Below are 23,631 nucleotides of genomic sequence, written 5' to 3' on the forward strand. Positions count from 1 at the left end.
CACTGTGCAGTGATCAAAAAGCTGGCATCTGAGTCCATATGAAAGACAGCTCCCACTCGCCTTACTACAGGACCCACATGAAGCCTGAGTTGCCCATTGGCTACATCTGTGTCGTAGGCCTAGGTCCAGTCTATACATGGTCTTTGGTTGATGTATCAGTCTCATTAAGCAATTTGATTTCCAGCAAAATTTGAAAACTTAGCAGAGAGTAATAATAAAATTCATTTTTGTATGAGTATGTATATACATAACTTAGTTTTTATAAAATTTGCATTCAATTTCATTATTCCACTGTTCATATCTCAGTCATACATTTTTTTCTCCCATGTGTATAACTCAATATGTACAGTCTCACAGTTATATCCACCTTTATGCATGATATCCTTATTATTATAAGTAGAGGCTCATTTTTCCTTTGATAGCATAGGTTGTTTCTTAGAAAGAGTTTTCCAACTTTTTGAACTTTTCTCGTAACTGGAGATTGATACTAAATCAACATGACCATATTGAAATATGACATTGTTTTCTTGATTCAATGCCTTTCACAATCTTTATTTTTCCTTCATCAAAATGTGGTGTCCTCTCTTTAGTAAAGCTATTTTGTTTTCTACACAACCTTCTTTTCACCTGTCTGAAGTTATAGTGGGTTCCTAACCATATATCCAATTGGATCCAACATTGTACTCTTCTGTTTAAATTGCTCCTCAATATATTTTCCTTTCACAAAATTGCTAGTATCTGTGGCTGAATAGCTCTTCTCCAATACTTACAACCTTGCCTCTTCAGTTCTTTCAGGGTCTACTATTTAGTCCAATGTCAAATGTCAGTTCTTCAGAAAACGGAACTTCTCTTTCAGCCTTTTCATTCTTCTCCAATATTCCCTGAACCTTGAAGTAGATAATATAGACGTTATAGATGTGCATTTAGAGGTCAGAACTCATGAGTTACTTACTGTTAGAACTTTGAAGAGTTATGAGTCTCAGCATTAAATACTCTCTACAATAAAAAGAAACTTCCTGGGAAAAGGCTAAGAGCAACAGTAGTCTATGGGTATAAAAACAATTACTTGTAAATCAGAGGATAGATAGGGGCGCTGTGAGATGTTTTCCTTGGGCTATAACATAATCGTTATAATTATCAACATATATAAGCTGTTATTTCCTACAAAACCTAAGGAGTATACACACACAGGGGAAAGAGAGAGAGAGTGAGTGAGAGAGAGAGAGAGACAGAGACAGAGACAGAGACAAAGAGACAGAGAGAGACAGAGAAATAGAGAGAGACAGATTGACAGTCAGCTTTATATATATATAAAGCGAGAAGAGAGAGAGAGAGAGAGAGAGAGAGAGAGAGAGAGAGAGAGAAAACAGTGAAAGGAAGAATGATATTTGTCTGTCTGAAAGAAAGAGGTGAGTAGGAGTGTGATAGGATATACAGAGTAATGAGAGTTGAAAGTAATCATAAAAGATTTTTCACATGTATAAAAAAATCTTATAACAAATCAAGGGAACCAAACTTATTTTATTAGACACATCTTGTTCTCTTGATCTTACACAAAGATATTTATAAACAACATCATAATTTCATTTATATATTTACTACTTACAAACTCTATGATGTTGCTTAAGCAATAATTTAATTCCCTCATTTCTTTATCTATAAAGTGAATATAAAATTATATTCTGTAACTTTTCGAAAAAAAGAATTTTGCATATTTAGAATTAATTTTTAAGATGGCTACTGTTTCATTGTTTAAATAAAACAGATAATATGGGAAAATGTTTAAAAGTTTCTTTTAGGAAAAAAATGATAAGACTTCTTTCAAAATGACTTCCATAACCACTCACAAATTGCTCTGTACTTACAGACATTATCATCTTAATATTATACCTATTGACATGTGTCATTGCTTATCATGGATGCTTTGACAAAGGTCTCAAGCACAAGTTTCTTGAATAACTCAATACTTCTGGTCTCTTTTTTTCCACTTGGGAAAGCAAATTTTTAGAGAAATACAACCAATATTCACTTTAAAATACCTGTTTAAATATGCAAATTCCACAGTGTTGAATATAAAAGTTTTCAACTCACTTTTGAAGGTGCTACAAAATTTAATTGGAATGACTTTTTATTTTAACCTTCCTTTATCTATTCATTCAACATTTAACGTACCTAAGCAAATGCTGTCTAAAATGCATGCATATGATTATAAATGATTCATAGTGCACATTTTTAAATGACATTGTACAAGTTATGGCAAAGAGGTGAAGGCACTGATACCTAAACAGGTTGGCATTTTGATAGTACTTTTCATGTGTAATGGCACTAAATGATTTTTGATAATTATAAACTATAAAGGAAAAGAATACCTCTGTGACTGATTAAAATTTATAAAATTGACAATAATTTATTAGTAGTTACCCACTGAAATTTATAAATAGAAATATAATTTATACAAAATCATAATGGATTTAAAATGATGTGTGCTTTTGAATGACTAGGGAAAGGGGGTGTAAGTGGGGAAGGAGAACCACACATACAAATATACATTTACAGGATAATACTCATCATTTTAAGAAAAAATTGTGAATTGCTTAAAAGGCTAGAAGCAACAATTAGCGTGATGTATTTTCAAACCACATTCTCTGAACTCAGAGCCAAGTACGAGAATATAGGCTGCGTCTGTTGTATTTGTCTCAGAGGTAAGATCTTGAATTTTTAAGTTATTTCACTGTGAAAATAATACATTTATTCTTTCTGTTGTTCAGTGTAGTTTTGAAAACAATAGTTAATTTATTGCATGTGTTTCACGGGACAAACACATTTCTATTTCTAGAGTCTAAAAGTTTATTTCATCTCCTTAGTATTTTCCAGCCATCCAAGCTTGCCAAGCTTGCAGAGAAGCAAGTAGACTACGAAACCAGATAAGAAACCTTCAGATATTCATTCTTCCTCTTCTCTTCAAAATGCAATTTCCCCGTCTCATTCACAACTCTGTTGCAGACTACCTGCTTTAGCCTTGCCTCACTCTCTGCACCAGTACTCTGAGGACTAAGCAGATCATGGTGGAACACCCAGCTTTCCCTCCTCTCTATGTATTACTTAATTGCCACTGTCTTCTAACCCATCTCATTGTTAAATGAACTGTCAGCCTCCAATACCTAGGAACACACTGGCCACCACTGGCAGAATTCCAGGAGAACTCCAAATCAAGCAACATACAGCTACCACAGACTCATAAGTACCAGAGAGCGGAACAGAAACCAAAGGAACAAAATACCCAACCAAGAAAGACAAGAGAAGATTTCAGTACTTATAAATAAACATCCAAATCCAGATATCTACATTTTGAGTAAAAATACAATCAATAATCACAGCAATATACATCCTAGGTGTAAAAGATAGATATGATTCTATAGAAGACAAGGTAAAATTGGTAGACAAGGTCTTCAAAAACCTCAGAGACATACAGAATATAGCATGTAAAAATGTTTTTAGTATTTTAAAGATTCACTGACAATGAGACAGTTTAAATCCTGGCAGCACCCATCCTACCTCGAAGAGTGTAATGAGCATCAAAGAGCTTCCTGATGGGGATGGCTTCAAACGTGGCAAACAAACTACTGGGGAAAATGTCCTCGTTTCTACAACAGACAGAATTCTGCTTAAAAAAATAGCAAGCTTGGGTGCAGGCAGAGCTAAAGGCCAAGCTCTGCCAAGACAGAGGCAGTAGTTCCTGCCTCACAAATATGTCTGTCAAATATATAGGGGCCAGAAGGCTGAAGAAGATGATCCAACATTAAAGAGTTTGGGGTGACTATTCAGGAGGTAAATTGTATCAGTCATCTTCTCGTTTGTAAAGCTACTAACTTGCACTCCTGGCATACTCAGATAACCAAGTTTATTCCTTTCAAGTCTCTGATGGTGTTGAAGAACAGGTAGCTTAGTTTTGCAATTAAACTTAGATTTTTAGGGGTTAAGATGTTTTTAGGTCTAGAAAGATGTTTTAAGTTGATAATGACAAGATGTGATGGAGATTGATTTACATTCAGAATTGTAGACTCACCAAGACAAGAAAGATGCCTTCTTCAAGGCTGTCAAATACAAATAGGCAAAACACTAAGGTTGTAACATATAATTCCTCATTATGTCATGGTTCTTCTTGCTATTGGTAGTTTATTGTATATATGTGTAATAATTTAAATGTATTTGTAAAATTTTTTTTTAAAAATTTAAAAATACAATCAATAACAGCCAATATCAGCCTAAATATCCTATTACAGTAGGTCTTAAGGAATAAAACATAGATGAAGCACAAGACAAAGGCATTGATGTAGCCTCCATGGATATCATAGATGTACTTAAAAAGGAAATCAATTAATCCCTTAAAGATGTACATGAAAACACAAACCAGAAGTAGAAGGAAATAAGGAAAACAACTGAAGACCTGAAATTAGCAATAGAATCAATAAGGAAAACCCAACTGAGGGTATTCTGAAAACAAAAAATTTCAGAACTCAAATAAGAATCAAGAAGAGACTTGATACCCTATGAGCATATAGAGGGGAGGACGTCCCCCTCAGTCACAGTCATAGGGGAGGGGAGTAGGGGGAAAGCAGGAGGGAGGGAGGAATGGGAGGATACAAGGGATGGGATAACAACTGAGATGTAATATGAATAAATTAATAAAATATATAAAAAGAAAAAAAGATGATGAAATAGACACCTTAGTCAGTGTTATATGTAAAACAATCAAGGCACAAAACTTTTATTTAAAAAAATGGGACTAGAGAAGTAACAAATCTATCATTAATAGAGAAGAAGACAAAGAAGAAGAAGAACAAGAACAAGAAGAACAAGAAGAAAAAGAACAAGAAGAAAAATAAATAAAGAATGAATGAATGAATGAATGAATGAATCTGTGTCAAAGGCACAGAAAATATTTTCAACAAAATCATAGAATAAAAATTTCCTAACCTAAAGAAAAAGAAGCCTATCAAAGAACAAGAAGCATAGCGAATTCCTCAGAAAAGAAAGTTCTCTTGGCAATTGCTAATGAAAACACAAAGCACAGAAACACATTAGAACAAAGAATGCATATTAAATCTTGCCAGGCAAAAATACCCAAACTGTATAAAGGTATTATTAGACCCAATGATATAAAAAGATACTAGGTATTAGAATAGCACCTGACAATTGGGGTTATGCAATGTAAACTCTATAGAATCTACAGGGTGATATTAGTGAAGACTATTAGTAAAGGAGGACAAAGAACCTGAATGGGCCAGCCTCTGTCACCAGGCAAGGCCTCAAGTGGAGAGGTTGTGAAAGCAACCCAGCCACAATACCTTCAACCTACAGTTTCTCATGCCTTCTTGATATACTGGGACTATAGACTGATGAATCTAGCAGCTAATGGGTTCAGATGCAGAGTCCCACAACCATATATTAGGCAGAGCTTGGGAAGTCCTGCAGAAGAGGGGATGGACCAATTGGAAGAACAAGGGAAATGAAAAACACAAGAACTGGCACCAAAGAGTTAACTAATGGGGACTTAGGTGGGCTCGCAGGGATCAGGGAGCCTGTATGAGTCTCACCTAGGTCCTCTGCATCTATGTTATGGTTGTGTAGCTCAGTGTTCTTGTGGGATTCCTAATTGTGGTAGCAGGGGCTGTTTCTGACTCTTCTGCCTGCCTTTGGGTCTCTTTTCCTCCACTTCCATAGCCTTGATATGATGGTATGTGTAGTTTTATTGTAGATCACTATGCCTTATTTTGTTGATGTCTCTGGAAGGCCTGCTCTTTCTGAGGGGAGGCAACCTTGGAGCTGATGAATCTAGGGTAAATGGATATGAGGGGAGAGACAAGGGAAAGTAGAGAGGAGAAATTGTAATCAGGATAAAATATATTGAGAAGATGTTTTTTAAAGATAAAAATGAATAAGACATGATTTTTAAAAATTATTTATTCACTTTGCATCCTTGTCATAGCACCATCTTCCTTTGTCTCCCAGTCCCTCCCTCCCTTTCATCCATGACCCCTCTCCCTTACTCAGGAAAGGGGATCCCCTATTCGCAATTCATCCTAGCTCATCAAATTGTTTCAGGACTGAGTGTGTCTCTTCCCATGAGGCATGGCAAGGCAGGGTGAAGTAACTGAAAAGCTGGAAAGAGAGTCATTGTCAGAGTGAGCCCTAGGTCCCCTTATTAGGGAGCCCACATGAATTCTTAGGTACCCATCACATATATCTTTGTAGGAGGCATATGTCCAGTCCTTGCTTGTTCCTTGGTTGGTGCTTCAGTCAGCTCAGGAGACTCTGGGCCCTGGTTAGTTGGTACTCTTGGTCTTCTTGTGGTGTTCCTGTCATCTCTCGGTCCTTTCTTCCCCACCCTTCACTTTTCCTCAAGACTTCCTATACATTACCCAAAGTTTGGAGGTAAATCACAGCATAGCAGAGGACAACTCTGCATGACTCCTGTCTGCAAGCATACATAAAGTATCCTTAAAAGTATCAACGGTTTGCTCTCTCCATGGGTGTGTCCTGGGCTGGACCACTGATTGGTTGGACCTCTTTTCAATCTCTGTTATATCTGTTCTATATTTATTCCCTCACATCTTGTAGGCAGGGTGAATTTGGAGTTGAAGACTTTGTGGGTGGCTTGGTGTTCCTCTTCCTCTACTAGGACACTTGTCTAGTTAGAGTGTGTCCTCTTCAGTCTATATGGTTTCTGCAGATAGGAGTCTCTGCTAGAATCCCTCTCATATCCCCTTGGGAGCCCACTTTGACTAAGGTCTCCAGCTTGTAACAGATCACAGTTTCTTTTTTCTAATAAAGACTAAAGACTCTAAAAGCCAAAAAGGCCCAAGCAGATGTTTTACAAACTCTAATAGACAGAAAATGTCAGCCTAGACTACTATATAGAGCAAAACTTTAATCAGAAGAAATGAAGAAAAACAAACATTCTATGATAGAACCAAATCTATCTACAAATTCAGCCCAAAAAGGCATTAGAAGGAAAACTTAAAATTATGGAGGTTTACCATTCCCACTATACACCAGTGAATAACTTCTTAATGATTAAATAATTCTACACCAGCAAATCAAATGAGGAGAACACACACACACACACACACACACACACACACACACACACACACACACACACACACACCACAACAGCAAAATAACAGCAATCAACAAACACTGTTCATTGATATCTCACATCATCAATGGTTTCAATTGCTCAATGAAAAGGCATACACTAACAGAATAAATGCAAAACATGAACTATCCTGCTATATCCAAGAAACACACCTTAAAATTAACAATAGGTATCACCTCAGGTTAAAGGATAGAGCAATATATATCAAGAAAGTAGACCAAAGAAGTGAACTGATATAGTCATTTTTATATCTTATGAATAGATCTCAAATCAAAACTAATTAGAAGATATAGGAATGTACACCACATACTCATTAAAGGAAAATTTGATTGAAAAGGACATATGAATACTTAACATCTTTACACCAAGTACAAAGACACCCAATTTCATTAAAACAAAAGAAAAGAAATTCCTATTACAGTACTACCACTTAAATAACATATTGGTGCTTATGCACTGATAGTGATAGACTACAAGATCCTGGAGCTAACAGATTTTATAATCCAAATGGATCTAACAAATATGTTTAGAAAATTTCATCCAATCACAAAAGAATAAATCTTCTTCTCTGCACTTCATGGAATTTTCTCCAAAACTGATTCCATACTTGGACACAAGCAAATCTCACCAGGTACAAGAAAATTGGCATAAATCCTTGAATCCTATCAGACTACAACAGATTAAAGCGGAACATCAATAACAACAGAAACAACAAAACCTCAGAAAATACGGAAATTGAACAATTCTCTACTGAATATAAAATTGGTAAAGAGAGAAATAAAAAAAAAATTTCACCCAATACAAACGAATAGACTTTCTTCCTAGCACCTTATGAACATTCTCTAAAACTGACCACATATTCAAACACAAAGCAAGTCTCAACAAATGCTATTAAATTAAAATAACACCCAGGATCCTATCTGACCATGACAGATTAAAGCTGGATATCAGCAATAGCAGCAACAAGAGAAATCTTTTTTAAATGTGAATATATATATATATATATATATATATATATATATATATATTTACATATACATTTATATTATTACGCATGTATACAATAATTACCTGTAACAAGAAGAACCATGACACAATCAGGAATTATATAAATGTTACATTCTTAGTGTTTTGGCTATTTGGATTTGACAGCCTTGAAGAAGACATCTTTCCTATCTTGGTACAGCTAAATTTTTAAATGTAAATCAATCTCCATCCCATACTGTCATTATCATCTTAGAACACCTATCTAGACCTAAAAACATCTCAACACATAAACAATTAAGCTTCATGATAGAACTAAGCTACCTGGTCTTCAACTCCCTTTGAGACTTGAGAAGGAATAAACTTGATTATCTGAGTATGCCGGGAGTGTAGGTTAGTAGCTTTCTAAATGAGAGGATGACAAAGACAGTTTTCTACCTGAATATTCACCCAAAACTTTACTGCCATTCTTTGTATGGCATGAATGAAGATATACAGGTGCCTTTTTTTCATACAAAGAGCAGAAAAACAGCCTTAATTGTTTTGTGCATCACATACACCTAATACACTTATAATTTTAGGATTATATAATGCTTGTGTGAAATTATATGCTTTTAGAACAAAAGAACAGACACTGATATTAGATCAGACCTGACAGGTTGCATTGTTCTCAGCATGATGGACAATGACATACTGTAAACTTCATGTTTCAACATCAAGTGCTTCAATTATAGTTCCTCATCAGAACAAAGCAGCTCCCAGGACCATTTCAAAGAAAGTTTCCAATCCCAATTGGCCCAGCACTTCAGACTGCCCCATACAGGACTTGGAGCTTCTCAACATTTAGGAATGTGATTCCTAGCTTGTTTAACCATTTCCCCAATTTTATTTGGGCCCCTACTGGGTAGTATTTGTCCCAAATCAGCTGGAAGAATCTTTAATAGAATTCTTATTAGGGAGATCGGGTAGGTTTTCAGTTGCTTTCTTGCGCTATAGAGGATTATTTTCCTCTATAGCCAACCAATGGGAGTTGGTTACCTGTTATTATTGGTCTTATTTAAAAGAAAGCAAGGGTAGACTCAGCAATGTCTCTCTTTTCCCTTATCTTACATTCTAAGGTTTGGAGGCAGGTGTTGAAAAGAAAAAAGGGGAATATAGAAATATATAGGGAAAATAGAACAAAAAGTAGATTAGTGGATCTACTCCTGAATGTCTCAATTGTCACTCACAACATTATTTTTAATTCGCTGCTTTAGAATTTTGTATATAGATGCAAAATAAGTTTAATTCTAGATACAGTGGTATACAATTCAAATGTAAGTTTATTCTTCCTTTAACATTTCCCCCCATAATCCATTTATCACTTTTAATAAATATAATCTATTTTATATCCCCCAGTAAGAAGTGTAATTACAAATATGTACTCATAGAACTGTGCTGTGGTTGTATTCCTGAGATCTTAGGGTTACAATGACCTTTAGGTATCATAACAGAATGACGTGAACATCTAGGCCACAATCTTTCCACTTGAAGCTTAACAGGAAGTTCATCCCAAGGATCTTTTCCTGACCTAGCACAAATATAATGTTGACTATCAAAACTTCAGGCTACTTTTGTTTAATAAAAGTGATTACCAGTATCACGACTATTATGGGAGTAATAGTCAGACCTATAAATTCAGTGAGGCCAACTCAACAAAGAGGAATCATACTTGATAACTGTGAAGCTACACAAAAGGCAATGGTAGTCATTACTCTTAATTATGGGGCCTTTTGCCCTCTTAATGGTTTCCTCGTAATTGGAGGGTGCTCTTAATTCTGTAGTTTAGCTAAATATACATAACTTGGAACTGCTTTCTGAACGTAAATATGTTAATTCCCTTAGACAATTTCCACTCTCAGCTTCAGCAGAGAAACCTCTCTTTGCAACAAAGAACAATAAATGCAGGGACTTGTGGATGTCCAAAATGCAAGTATAGGTGATAGTTGAGGACTTAGGCTTAAGTAGGACATTAAAATAACTTCCTATAAAGCTTAAACATGGAGCAAGAATAAAGAAGATTAGAAGATTCACTGAAATGCCATCTTATAGATTTAATTGAACTTTATTATTAATCATAACAACTATAGATACCTCTCCTGGGCATTAAACAGGATTGGCTCAAAATGCTCTTCCTCTTATTGTTAACTATTAAATTATTAGAGTTTGGTAGAGGAATAATAATTGTCTTTCATTGTGAATTTGTTTAATAAACCCATCAGAATCCATTAGATATCTCAAAATGATGATAATATCAAAGGCCTGGCTAATCTCAGTAGGTCAAAAATAAAACAAGTGCACAGGAGAGTGATACAAAGATTTGTAGGAAAAGGAAGAACTAGACATAGGTATCAAGGATGCAGTAGAGGTTGGGTAAACATAATGGTCAATACACATTATGATCACACTCTTATTACAGTGTGATCTAGCTATAATACAGACATGTTCATTCTTAGTACATGCCTTTAATCTCAAACAATGAAGGTAAGGTTACTTTATAGAAGGAAACATCGATGTTTGGCAGTAGTATCTAATTGAAGGGTAAACAATATGAAAAATCAGAGAAAGATTAGACAGGATAAGGCTAAGTCTAAGGGGAACAGAAAAGAAGAGAGGCTACTGAGGTTACTAAATAGCAGCACAGAGAAAGAAGGGGTAGAGAAGAAGGAGGGAGAGGAGGAGGAGGAGGAGGAAGAGGAGGAGGAGTACAGAAGTGTCTGTGGCAGTTTCACTGGGAAAGTTTTATAGTAACAGGTGGCAGAGAGAATGAGTCAGACAATCAGAAGGAGCCAGAAGATTAGAATATATTGTCAGAGTTAGTTTGACGCCAAGCAGAGCAATTCAGTCAGAAGCTGAGAGAGAAGGCAGATTGAATCAGTTACCTTGGAGAGGAGTTTGGGACACAAAAGCTGAGCTGAACCAGACAGCCAGACTGCAGAAAGAACTAGCAATGGTGAGCTTATTCAGCAGTAAGTCTCAGAGGCTGAAACGTTCTAGGCCTAGGTTAGCTGACTGAGGTTGGAAGCTGAAGGCTTCAAGGTTCGAGCTTGCAGAAGATTAGAGTGTATGGGGCTAGAAGGTTCTAGACCAATGCCTAGGGATTGCTAGGACAGGGAAAGGCATACACTGTTCTCATCCCAAAGCTTGTGTTCATACAGCTTGGATATGGGTCTCATCTCATCTCATGGCCTCTCGTCACAGCAACAGAAACAACAACTAACCTGTCCCATCAGAGTAAGGGGCAATGTGGAAAAGGAAGCAGAAAGATTTTAAGAACAGAAGTGATGGATAACTCCAAGGCAGAGAGACATCTTTCACATAAAATAGGACCGATGCCCGTATGAACTTACAGTGATTATGGCAGCATGCACAGGGGTGAAAAATAGAAGTATGTATCTGACTTCAAAACATTTTATGTAACTTGCCTAAATTTTCTCCCACGCAACAGTTGTATCACCTGCTATGAAAAACTTATTATCATAACCTAAAGACAGTATTTGTGTATACAACTTACAGATGATGTGTGTTGGGAATAGAGCATTATACATTGTTTAAAGAACAAAGTTTTACTTTAAACTTTATTTTAAAGTACATTTAGTGATCACCAATATTTTCTTCTATCAACCATCCATTAAATGGCAAAATAAAAACAAAAAGCTAGCACAATATTGTAATGGTATGTTATGAGAAATACAGACCAGATATGGAAAGTTTAATGAAGGCCTGAAAATTTTTTCGATGAAATTTTGATAAAACCTTGACAAAATTACAAGCATACTTTAAATAAATAGCTAGTGCTAGCTTTTAGCTTTATTACACTGTGTTAACACTTTCCTTAAATTGTTGTTTAGTAATAGCATTCATACATAAATATACTTAATATAAAGATGTTGGAAATAAAATTTTATTGGGCTAGATACAGGTTGAAATGGAGATAAAGCATCCTTGCTTACATATATTTTTAAACATAACCATTTGAAATACATATTCATCAGTACTAATTCATCTAACTCCAATCACATCTTATTTTAAGCTCACAAGCACTGGCAATTTTCACCTTTATTATGAGGAAAAAAACAATCATATTGGAGAGCCTTGTCATTCTGTCTGTAATGAGTTTAATATGACATTTTGGGAAATGCTTTGCTGTGACTAGAATAGCAATGTTGATTTTACATTTTAAAAGACACTTCCAAACACATACAGTGAGGACAATTTCACGCAGGCATCTATTTTTCTACACATTCCAAAATTGAATGTGAGTTAAATTCTAAATTACAGTAATTGTGAACTGTTTTCATTCTACTTTAAAGTTTCAAATTGTGGGCTAAGTCTGATTCTGAAAGCAGAATCATATCAATAGAATGTGATTTTCAATACTGCTATTATTGATCTTCATTTCAAGGTATTTGCTTTATATTCATGGAAAATTCTAGCAATTATGATTAAAGCAGAAGCATTAAAATGAACACAGTTGCTACAGGCCAGTGATAGTGAAGTAAACATTTCCTATTATTCTAAGCTTTTAAAACCATTATATTGAGCTATAGAGCTGAACTGTATATGGACACTCACTCCAGCACATATTAAGGAAAACAGGAAGAGACTATTGTAACACAGTTTATTTCTGATTGATGATATTCATCTGTTTTTCTATACTAAAGCTTTTTTTTTTTTAATTCAAAACAAAAGTGGTTTGGTTTGGTTGGTTTTGGTTTTTGGTGTTCTGTTTTGTTTTGTTTGGTGTGTGTTTGAAACAAAGTTCCATGAAGCAATGTCATAGTAAACGTTGCAATATAAAAAGTAAACATATAAAGCATTCAATAGCAGAAAGAGAATATAGCACCATCAGCAAGTTCTTTTAAATGAGGGCTGGAGTCAAGCTGGGGCATCAAGTTAAGTAACATTCTTTACTTTGATTGTTTGACACCAAAGAGACAACAGTCAGGAGGTAAGAAAAAAAATAGTTCTTGATTGGAAAACTTGCAAGAACCTTTGAAAGAGATTTATATCTTCGGGGGATTTAAAAATCATAATGATAAGCCATTGTTTTTGTCCTGTTTTGCTTTCGATGCTTATTGTAACTATTAAATTTAATAGGTTGGTATGCTGCTCTATTAGTTGTCTTACAGGGAACTAGTTGAACTCTCAAGAAACGGGTACAATTCTCTGCATCCCCCAGATTTCTTCTTTCTCTTCTGCATCTCTCCTCTCTCCTCTCTCTCTCTCTCTCTCTCTCTCTCTCTCTCTCTGTCTCTCTCTCTCTCTTTCTCTCTCTCTCTCTTTCTCTCTCTCTCTCACACACACACATACACACACACATGTACACAAACACAAATACTGTTGTTCATGTTTTCTCTCTCTGTGACGCTGCCTCCCTCTCTCCTTACCTCCCTCCTTCTGCCACCCCTACATGTCTCCTGCTTTGTTTCCTTTGTTTGTACTCTTGTTCTCACTCTCTTCTTTTGAAAAGCAATGGTTTGGTCAGCTTTCTTGAACCTCACTCTCTCCACTGTGTTGTTTAGGATTAAAACCAGCACACAAATGAAAGATCCAGTTGGAAAGGAAGGAGTATGAGGTTGAGCATGGTATGAAACACTTTCTTCAGCTCTACAAAATCTTAGTCTGTTTAAACACTGATATCTAGCATGAATGTTTATAATTATTTTCATTTTTAAACTGTATTGAATAACTTAGTGGAAACAAAAAGTCATTCTAAAGCTCTCAAATATTTCAGAATAATTTTGGAGAGCACTACTTTTAGACTTTGAACAGCCAAATAAATCACACCACAAAACACTGATATTTCCTATGGGGAGTCATGCTAAACTCAGCCATGTTAGAAATCTGGGGCGTAGGCTGCAGGCTGTGACCTTCGAGTTGTTGACCATTTCTGAAGGAGGTCATGTGTTCTAGCTATCTTTGGATTGTCTATCCAGAGAAATAGGAAAGTTCTTACAGGGAACTACCCAGAAGATTAAGGAAGTTGTTCAGGGCATTGTATTCTTGCCTGGGGCCTAGGGCAAGTGAGATTACAATAGATCATGTTGACTTTGCTATATAAAGTCCACTCCCCTCCATTAAAGAGAGTCTTGATCAGAAATATCTAGACTTGTCTCTGTCTCTACTTTCAATCTGCACCCCCTCTTTCAGGTGAACCCTGGTTCAATTTGTCCTGGGGCCAGGACAATTTCCAAAATTTATACCTCAGAGTCCTATTATAAAACCAAATACTAGGGGTCTAAAACATATATAATAAAAGGACTCTTTAATGATATTCTGCTATAGTTATAGATCAGTACCTTATGCAGCCATCATCAGAGAAGTTTCCTCTTACAGCAGAGGGAACAAATGCCAAGTCCTTTAGCCTGACATCATAGAAAGAGATAGAGAAACCTCGGAAAGCACAACTCTAAATGAGAAGTCTCTGCCAAGTCCCACGCCTCAGCTCAGAGAACCCCACCAGAGAGCAGGCAGGATTAGTGTTAAGAGCCAGAGTCAGTGAAGGACACAAGAACAAAGCACTCTAATTCAAGAGAGCAAAGCTCATATAAACTAACCGAGACTGAAGCATCATGCACAGGCTGACATGAGTCTAAAGCAGGTCCTCTGAGTGTATATTATAGATTTCAGTTTGGTATTTTTATGTACAATGTACATAAAAATGTACATTGAATGTCCAAATGAATGTGTCTCTGATTCTTTTGCTTTCTATTGGGATCTTTTGATTCTATTTGTTTCCCTTGTCCAACTTCATAGTGACTGCTTTGTTTTACCTTATTGCATTTTACTTTGTTATGTTTGGCTGTTATATCATAGGCTTGTTTTTTTCTAATGAGAGACAGTCATGTAGTGGGTCTGGATGGGAGAAGAGGTGGGGAGGATCGTGGAGGATTAGAAAGAAAGGAAACTGTAATCAGGATGTTTTTATGAGAAAAGATCCCATTTTCAGTAAAAGGCAAATATACTACAATAAAATAATGCCAAAAAAATTAAGGTGTGCTTCCTATAAGTTAACTTGTTTTATATACAAAGGAATCTCTTGTTAAAATATTTCTCAAGAATAAATACAAAGTAAATAAATAATTTTTAAACAGGTAAACATTATAAAAATTAGTAAACCAGAAGTCACATTGAAAAGGTGTCTGTTGTTCAGAGTAATAAATTCCTATAAACAAACAAAAGACCTGAATCACAAAGCTGTGTTTCACCACTGTACACATGTTAAAATTTGTACTGTTTATGGTGAATACACCGTAACTTTCACCAGATGTGTGCTTTCCTAAATAGCACTGCCGTTCACTCAGTGCCGTATTCAGGATTTCGTTGCAATTGCTGCTTCTCAATCTGGTTTATTTAATACATTCATTTTTAATACTACTTTCTCAGAACCCCAATACTTTTTTACCTGAACTTCTTCTAATTTGTATCATATAAAGTACTTCGATGTTTTTATATGTTCTTTCTAGTTATATATATTTTCACGCCAGAGTGTAGATTCCTATAAGGATGAAAGTTTAGTTTTTGTTAGATTCATTGATGTTTTTCAACATCTGAAATTGATATTTTAAATGTTCTTAATGTGATGCTCCTCTCTTGTTGCATAGTTAGTGTTGCATAGGTAGTTTGGGGCATGCATATTATAGTATGGATTTTGAAAGTGATTTCAATAGGCATTGTGTAAATTCACTCCGTCTTTCTTTTTTTGTTTCCAGGTTAAGAGGTTAAGTAACTTTATTCTGATACATGCTGATGTCCTTATGCACTGCTCTCTGATGCATTAAAAAAAAATCCAAAGCCCATCACACCTAGACTGACACACCAAAGCTGGTAATCAAAATTCCATTTCTTTTTGTAGATCAAGTACATTAGTTATTTTTTTTTTACAGCAATGTGAAGCTAAGGAAACTTTTCTCCTCAATAGTGTAATTTTTCAAAGTAATAACTGAAGTCTGTGTCTGATGTTAGCCAAATGATATATCAATCTAGGTCATTTCCTGGGGTGAAGAAAATAATTGATAAATAGATTTGAACACAAGAAAGTCTAGGGACTTCTGTGTTCAGCAAGTAATCCTAAAATAACATCCAGTTGTAAAGAGCATCATAAAGGAAATCCAGGCTTCCTAGAAGGAGGAACTAATGAAAAAGAAATGACTACTAACACATATTAATATTAAAAGTATTAAAAATTAAAATGACATCCATCGCATTTCACTTCAGTATGAATTGTTTTACTTCTTCCCTTTGCCTGCTTATTAGCTGTTAGTTTGGTACACTTCCTGTTTCATTCAACAAATAATGGGACCTCCTGAAACTGAAATTTTTCTATATGGCAAAAAACACCATCAAAAGGGTAAAACACTAGCTTACAAAATGGGAAAAGATTTTCACCAACTCCACATCTGACAGAGAGCTGATATCAAAAATAAATAAATGAAGAACTCAAATAATTAAACACTAGCAACCAAATAACCCAATTTAAAAAATGGTATGCAGAATAAAAAAGAGCATTCACTACAGAAAAATTTCTAATGGCTAATAAGCACTTAAAGAAATGTTCAATGGCCTTAGTGATCAGGGGAAATGCAAATAAAAGACTCCGAGATTCCATCTTACACCCAACAGAATGATTAAAATAGAAAAACCTAAGTGTTGACAGGCAGCTCAGTCTCCATCAGGGTCTCCTGATAGGAATAGCGGGGGCTGTGTTTGATATGGACTGTATTTCCCATTCATAGACCACTTCCATCTGGTGGGATAGCCTTGCCATGTCATAGTGGAAGAGAATGCAGGAAGTCCTGATGAGACTTGATAGGAGTCAGATGGTAGGGAAGGAGGGATACCCCTTTTTGAGGTCTAGGGAAGGAGGAAGGGGGAATGGGACAAGAGAGGGACCTACAATTTGGATGTAAAGTGAATAAATTTAAAAAAGAAAGTGGCAGCTCATGTTGGAAAGGATGCAGAACAAAGGGAAATGCTCCTCCATTGTTGGTGGGAATGAAAGATTGTACAATCGCTTTGTAAACCAATTTGACAGTTTCCCATAATATTGGGAATAGATCTACCTCAAGATCCAGCCATACCTCTCCTAGACATATACCCCCCCCCCCAAAAAAAAAGAAAAAAAAGAAATGCCACCATACTACAAGGATACTTGCTGACCCATGTTTATAGTGCCTTTATTTGTAATAGCTAGGGACCAGGAACAACCTAGAAGTCCCTCAAATAAAAAATAGGCTAAGACTGTGGTACAATTATGCAATGGATACTGTACAGCCATTAAAGGCAATGCTATAATATTTTTCAGGCAAATGGATAGAACTAGTAAATATCATCCTGAATAAGGTAGCCCAGCCCTAGAAGACAAATATGATAAATACTCACAGTAAGTGGATGTTAGTCATTAAGTACAGGGTAACCACACTACAACAAAAACCAAAGAAGATAAGTAACAAGGAGGGCCTGAGGGAGAATGCTTGAATCTCTCTGAGAAGGGCAAATAGCTTAGATGTGGGGGAGAGGGTGGATGGAGGGAGGGAATTGAATGGAGGAGGTGGTGGGAATGGGAACAGAAGGGATGAGGTGCAGGGTGGACTTAGAAAGAGAGTACTGGGAGAGAAAACTGGATTCAGGGAGAACATCCCTAGGATGAATGAGGTGGAAACCTAAGAAAACTCCCATAGTTTGAGCAGGACCCCTATGGCACCAGCAAAGGACAATATGTGCAGTAAACTTCAAACCCCTACCCAGATCTAGCCAATGGACAGGACATTCTCCACAGTTGAGTGGAGAGTGGGGTCTGACTTTCACACGAACTCTGGTGCCCCATATTTGACCACGACCCCTGGATGGGGAGGCCTGGTGGCACTCAGAGGAAGGATAGCAGGCTACCAAGAAGAGACTGGATACCCTGTGAGCATATACAGGGGGAGGAAGTCCCCATCAGTCACAGTCATAGGGAGGGGAGTAAGGGGAAAATGGGAGGGAGGGAGGAATGGGAGGATACAAGGGATGGGATAACCATTGATATGTAATATGAATAAATTTAAAAAACTATATTAAAAATAAAAGAAAATAGAAACTCCCAGGCAATCTCTGAGCGTAACCCTAGCTAAGACACACTGCAATGGGGGCTATGGAGCCTGAACCAGCCATCTCCTGTAAACAGGCAAGACTTCCAATGGAGCACTTGACACGCCAACCCAGCTGAAAAGCCTTAGACCTACAATATATCCTGCCAACAAGAGGTTCAGGGGTTGAACATGGAAAAGAATTTGAGGGAAGGCCAATGATCAATTGGCCCATCTTGAGACCTATGTCATGAGAGGGAGACCACCCCCGACACTATTAATGATATTCTGCTAAACTTGCAGAGAGGAGCCTAGCATAAATGCCATTAGAGGGGCTTCACTCAGCAACTGATGGAAACTTTTGAAGAGACCCACAGCCAAACATTAAGTGGAACTTGCAGAGTGCTGTGGAAGAGGGGAAGAAAGGATTGAAGGAGCCAGAGGAGTTAAGGACACCACAAGAAGACCTACAGAATCAACAAATCTGGGCCCATAGGGGCTCATAGAGAATTAACTGCCAACCAGAGAGCATGCATGGGACAGACTTAGGTCCTATGATTATATGTAAAAGAGTTGTGCAGATGGGTCCTCATGTAGGACACATAAAGCAGGAGCAAGCACTGTCTCTTACTACATTGCCTGCCTTTGTATCCCTTTTCCCTAACTGCGCTGTCTTGTCTAGCTTCAATAGAAGATGCACCTAGTCTCACTGCAATCTGATATGTAAGGACAGTTGATATCCACGTGAGTCCTCTCCTTTTCTGAAGATATGGGAAGAAGGGGTTGATGGGAGCAGAGTAGACGTGATAGGAAGGGACTATGGGGAGGGAGGAGAAGCTGCAATTACAATTAATAAAAAAGAAATAAAAGTGAAAAAAAAAGTAACTTGGGGGAAAAAAAGGATTTATTTCACTTTATGAGTCTTAGCACAAACACCATAACTGAGGAAAATTACGGCAGACGTCTAGGAAGAACCTGAAGCTGAAGCCATGGGGTACCCAAGCTTCCAAGCACTGTTTGGTTTGCTTCTCTGTATACGCCAGGATTATCTGTCTAAGAACCCACAGTGGTCTAGGTGCTTTCACATCAACCAGTAATCAACAAAATGTCTTACCGACTCGCCTTAAGCCAATGATGAGATAGTTTATCAATTAGAATTCCTATTCTTACATATGTTTAGCTTTGTGCACCGTGGACAAAAACAAACCATGATTCTTGGAAAGGTGGCACATCCCTTTAATCCTAGCACTCTGAAGTCAGCTGCAGAACACCTTGTAATAAAACTGTAAATAAAGATGTATCGGAAATGTGAGCATATATCAAGACCCAATATAAGCTAATATGGAGGCAAGATGCAAAACAAAAGAAAAAAAAAAGACAAAACACAGAGATCCACACATAACACTTCACAAAGTAAGAGGGAATGATGTAAGAAGAAAAAGGAACAAGTCTGACAGGTTGAGATGTAAATAAAAGTTTCCAGCTAAAGAACTTTGTCCATTTGAAAATATACTTTTAAGTTTTATTTACTTTTAAAACTTACTATAATTATTGTTGCTATTTGTGGGTATGGATATTTATCTGTGTGTGAATATGTGCACATACATACAAGTGACCATAGATGCCACCATCCAAATTCCCCAAAATGCTCTTGAAATCTTTTGGCTTGTAGATTTTGTTCCTCACTATTGTCTAGCCTAAAAAACACTATCTGGTAGCACATTCTTCCACCTAATTGATGCCCCTTTTCAAGTTAGTATTACAAAATAAAATTTGTGAGCTTTTAATTGAAGATATACAACTTATTTAGAATTATTTTGCATAATCTTTATTTCTATAGAAATGTCAGAAATTTTTCCTCTAGTTTAAATCCTGTCTCATTCATTCATTTAAAAAATCATGGAACTAAGAAAATTATTTTTTTATATTCTACTTAGAGTACCCACCAAAACTTCATATTCTGGGATTCTTTATTTCCCTGTTGTGGTGAAGTTTATAGAATATAACTTAGTCTTTCTTTGTTTGTGATGCCGCCAAACTGGTCTTCAGTTGTATTGATCTTGGCTAGTCACTTATAACTAAATAGCTTCAAGATTCGACATATCTATAGCAAACACAATTGTTAACCCTATTAGATTTTAATAATACTGAAATAACAAAGCAAACTTGATGCATGTTGATTGTTTACCCAGCTTGACTATTTTCTGGAAATTTCATCCACAGCATGAAAGTTTAGGAAGCTGGAGAAAACAGGACCTCACGTTTTCATGGTTCTTGAGGTAGGCAATTCAAATGGGCATAGTGTTATTTCTTCCAAATTTTATTAGATGCAACAAATTTCAGTTTTTTGAAATTTTTATTGCATTTTTAAAACATATACATTTATATTATTACACATGAGTAAAATAAACTATATACAGCAGGAAGAAAGAGGAGACAATCAGGAATTATATAATGTTACATTCAAAGTGATTTAGCCATTTGTATTTGGCGAACTTGAAGTAAACCTCTTTCCTATCTTGCTGGGTCTAAATTTCTGAATGGAGATTAATATATATCATATCTCATCTCTATTAACTTAAAATATCTATCTTGATCTAAAAACATCTTAACCCTTAACCTACTAAACTTAATTGAAAGACTAAACTATCTGGCCTTCAAACCCATCAGACACTTAAGGGATGAAATTTAAATACCTGAGTGTACACGGAGTACATGTTAGCAGCTTCCAAAATGAAAAAATGACTGAGAGAGTTTGCTGCCTGAACAGCCACCCAACACTCTCTGTAACGTTGGAGCAAGCCACACTGAGAGTAGAGAGGGAGAAGCAGTTGGACCTCTGCAAGATATTACTATTCATAATTCTTAGTTGTAATGTTTTGTTTTTATTTCACATTAGTGTGAAGGAAATTATTGTCTTGGTGCATCTTTGTGGCCCCTTGTGAAGCTGAAGCAAATCCTAGTGACATGTTCTGCAGGATACTTACTAACTTCGCGCCCACTTCATCTCAGTGTGGCCTGAAATTTGTTTCATCTAATAAAATTTTGTTTTTATTAGATGACAGTATGCCAATTTCAATAGCCTGGCCCCAAACCCCTGAAAATGTGAGTCTCTGGTTTCTCCAGCTTCCTAAACTTACATGTTTTACATCCATTATTGTGCCTGGAGGTCCAAGTAGAGGGTTGCAGATCTAAAGCGCAGTGAACAAAAGGGTCATAGGAATTACTTAAGTTATTTTTCACCTTTGGTGTCTCTGTTTATGACCTACTTTTTCTTCAGTTTGCAGAAATTTTATTTATTGACATTAACAGCCAACTATGGTTTCATTCTAACATTAAAGTAGGCAGGAGTATATAATAGTACAAAACATGTATATTTATTTAAAATTATAATGTAATTACTTAGTTTCCTCATCCCCCTCACTTGCTCCAATTTTCTCATGTTGTCCTCCTTGTTCTATTTCAAATTCATGAACTCATTTTCTAAATGGACTAACACACTGCTAATATTTTTAATACTTGGAAGAGGCTTATTTCCATGTGAGTCCACATTCCAAAGTCTGGGATGATACTATAGAGCATGGCACAACAGTTTTCTTAATGAGCCACATACTTCAACCCTCCCATTACATCACAGCCCAGAAATATCTGGTGGGAGCCCAGCTGCCTTCAGCTCCCACTGATGAATCAGCACAAAACAGGAACCAGTTGTTGTATCACTATTCACTGGGACTTTTTGGTTATAGAGAACCAAAATATATAATATAATATAAATACAGGTTTAAAATTCTAGTGAATTAATGTAGTGATTTGAATAAAGAGGGGCCCCAGATACTAATATATTTGAGTGCTTAGGGAGTGGCATTAAGAAGCCCAGGATTGGTGGAGTAGATGCGATCTTGGTAGAAGGTGTGTGTCACTGGGGATAGGTTTTGCAGTTTCTAATGTCCAAGTTAGGCCCAGTGGCCCTCTATCTTTGGCTGATGCATGGCAATACAGATGCAGAACTCTCAGCTACCTCACCAGGACCATGTCTACTTGCATTCAGCCATGCTTCACACCATGATGACAATGGAATAAACCTCCGAACTATAAGCCATCACCAATTAAATGCTTTTTTTTTCTTTAAAAGAAGTTGCGGTGAGCATGGTGCCTCTTCACAGCAATAGAAGCTCTAAGACAATTCACAGAAGACTCACGTTGAGTCTGAATTAACAGATGACTAAGTGAACAAAGGAACAAACAGCATCAAAGCATTTAAAATGTGGTAACTGGGTAGCACACACAGAAGGGCGCTATTAAAAACAGAGGGGAGCATCACAACAAATCACACTGTATCTGTATTCCTCATAGCTGATCAATAGAGACAACTTGTTAAGTCATCTGTTTTTGTTAGCTAATTTTACAACAAGGATTACAGTTAATTTAAAACATCCTTTGAATAGAGGCAATTATGTCGTTAGTCAATTTGACTTACAAATTTACTTATTGATTAACTTTGCCAGTGGTAGCTATTGTTTATTTAATGCGTGTTATAAAATGTTTATGACAATGTATCTCGTTCACTAACAGTCATGACACTTAGATGAATGCTTCCAATTTCTCCTTTGGGTATGGGTGTGAATTAGAAATAATTTTTCATTGGTCTTTCCCCTTGACATACAATGAATGCAACAAAAAATAATCCCAATTCTTTCTGGTTTTTTTTTTTTTTTTTTGCTGTGATCAATACTGGTTTGGGTAAAAAAAAAAAACATTTTTTAGGCACATCTCTGAATTCTTTCACTTTTTTATTAAGTATTATCTCATTTTTAAGAACTTGAACTTTCTAAAAGTGTATGTTTGACTTGATAACCTACCCTAATTAACCATTCAAAACCACTTGTATTCAGCCTAGTTGTATATCGATTGATTGAATAATCTGTTGCTTTACCTACAAGGGATCTTCTAAAGAACTGAAATCTACCTCTAAGTGGAGGCAAGCCCTATATCCTTTTTATTCATCCTTTAAGGGTTAGTCCAATGGGTTATTTAAGGTACCACCATAGGTAACTACCACTTACAACATGAGTTGTCCCAAAGATACTCGCTCTTCCTTCCCATGTTCTCTGCCCCCTAGTGTAGCCCCTAAGTTCCCTCATGATATTTGGCTAGATTGGCTCATTTGACTCCAGACTCAAAGGGTAAAACTACTTTTCTTATGCATTTTTATTTCAGGTGCTGGCTGGATTCTAAGTGTGTGTTAATTTCCCTAACTAACCCTCTGGACCACCTTGCTCTCTCACTAAGGGCCTACTCCCCGCATGCCGCTGGCCACCTTGCCTGTTTATGCTTACTCTCCCTTGTCCTCCACCGGGACTATAATTTTTACAGCAC

At 36.4% G+C, this 23,631-nt stretch overlaps 1 long non-coding RNA gene across 1 annotated transcript in view; it reads right to left on the minus strand.

Moving 5' to 3' along the window:
• Window positions 1-632: 632 nt before the first annotated feature.
• LOC311595113 overlaps window positions 633-23,631 on the minus strand; it is a 60,493-nt gene continuing 37,494 nt past the window's right edge. Inside the window, exon 3 of the long non-coding RNA XR_014778315.1 lies at window positions 633-887. This is a non-coding gene — a long non-coding RNA (uncharacterized lncRNA). The remainder of the gene's footprint in view (window positions 888-23,631) is intronic.

Source organism: Acomys minous, assembly GCF_964271855.1.
Source record: "Acomys minous genome assembly, chromosome: 1".
Taxonomy (NCBI): domain Eukaryota; kingdom Metazoa; phylum Chordata; class Mammalia; order Rodentia; family Muridae; genus Acomys; species Acomys minous.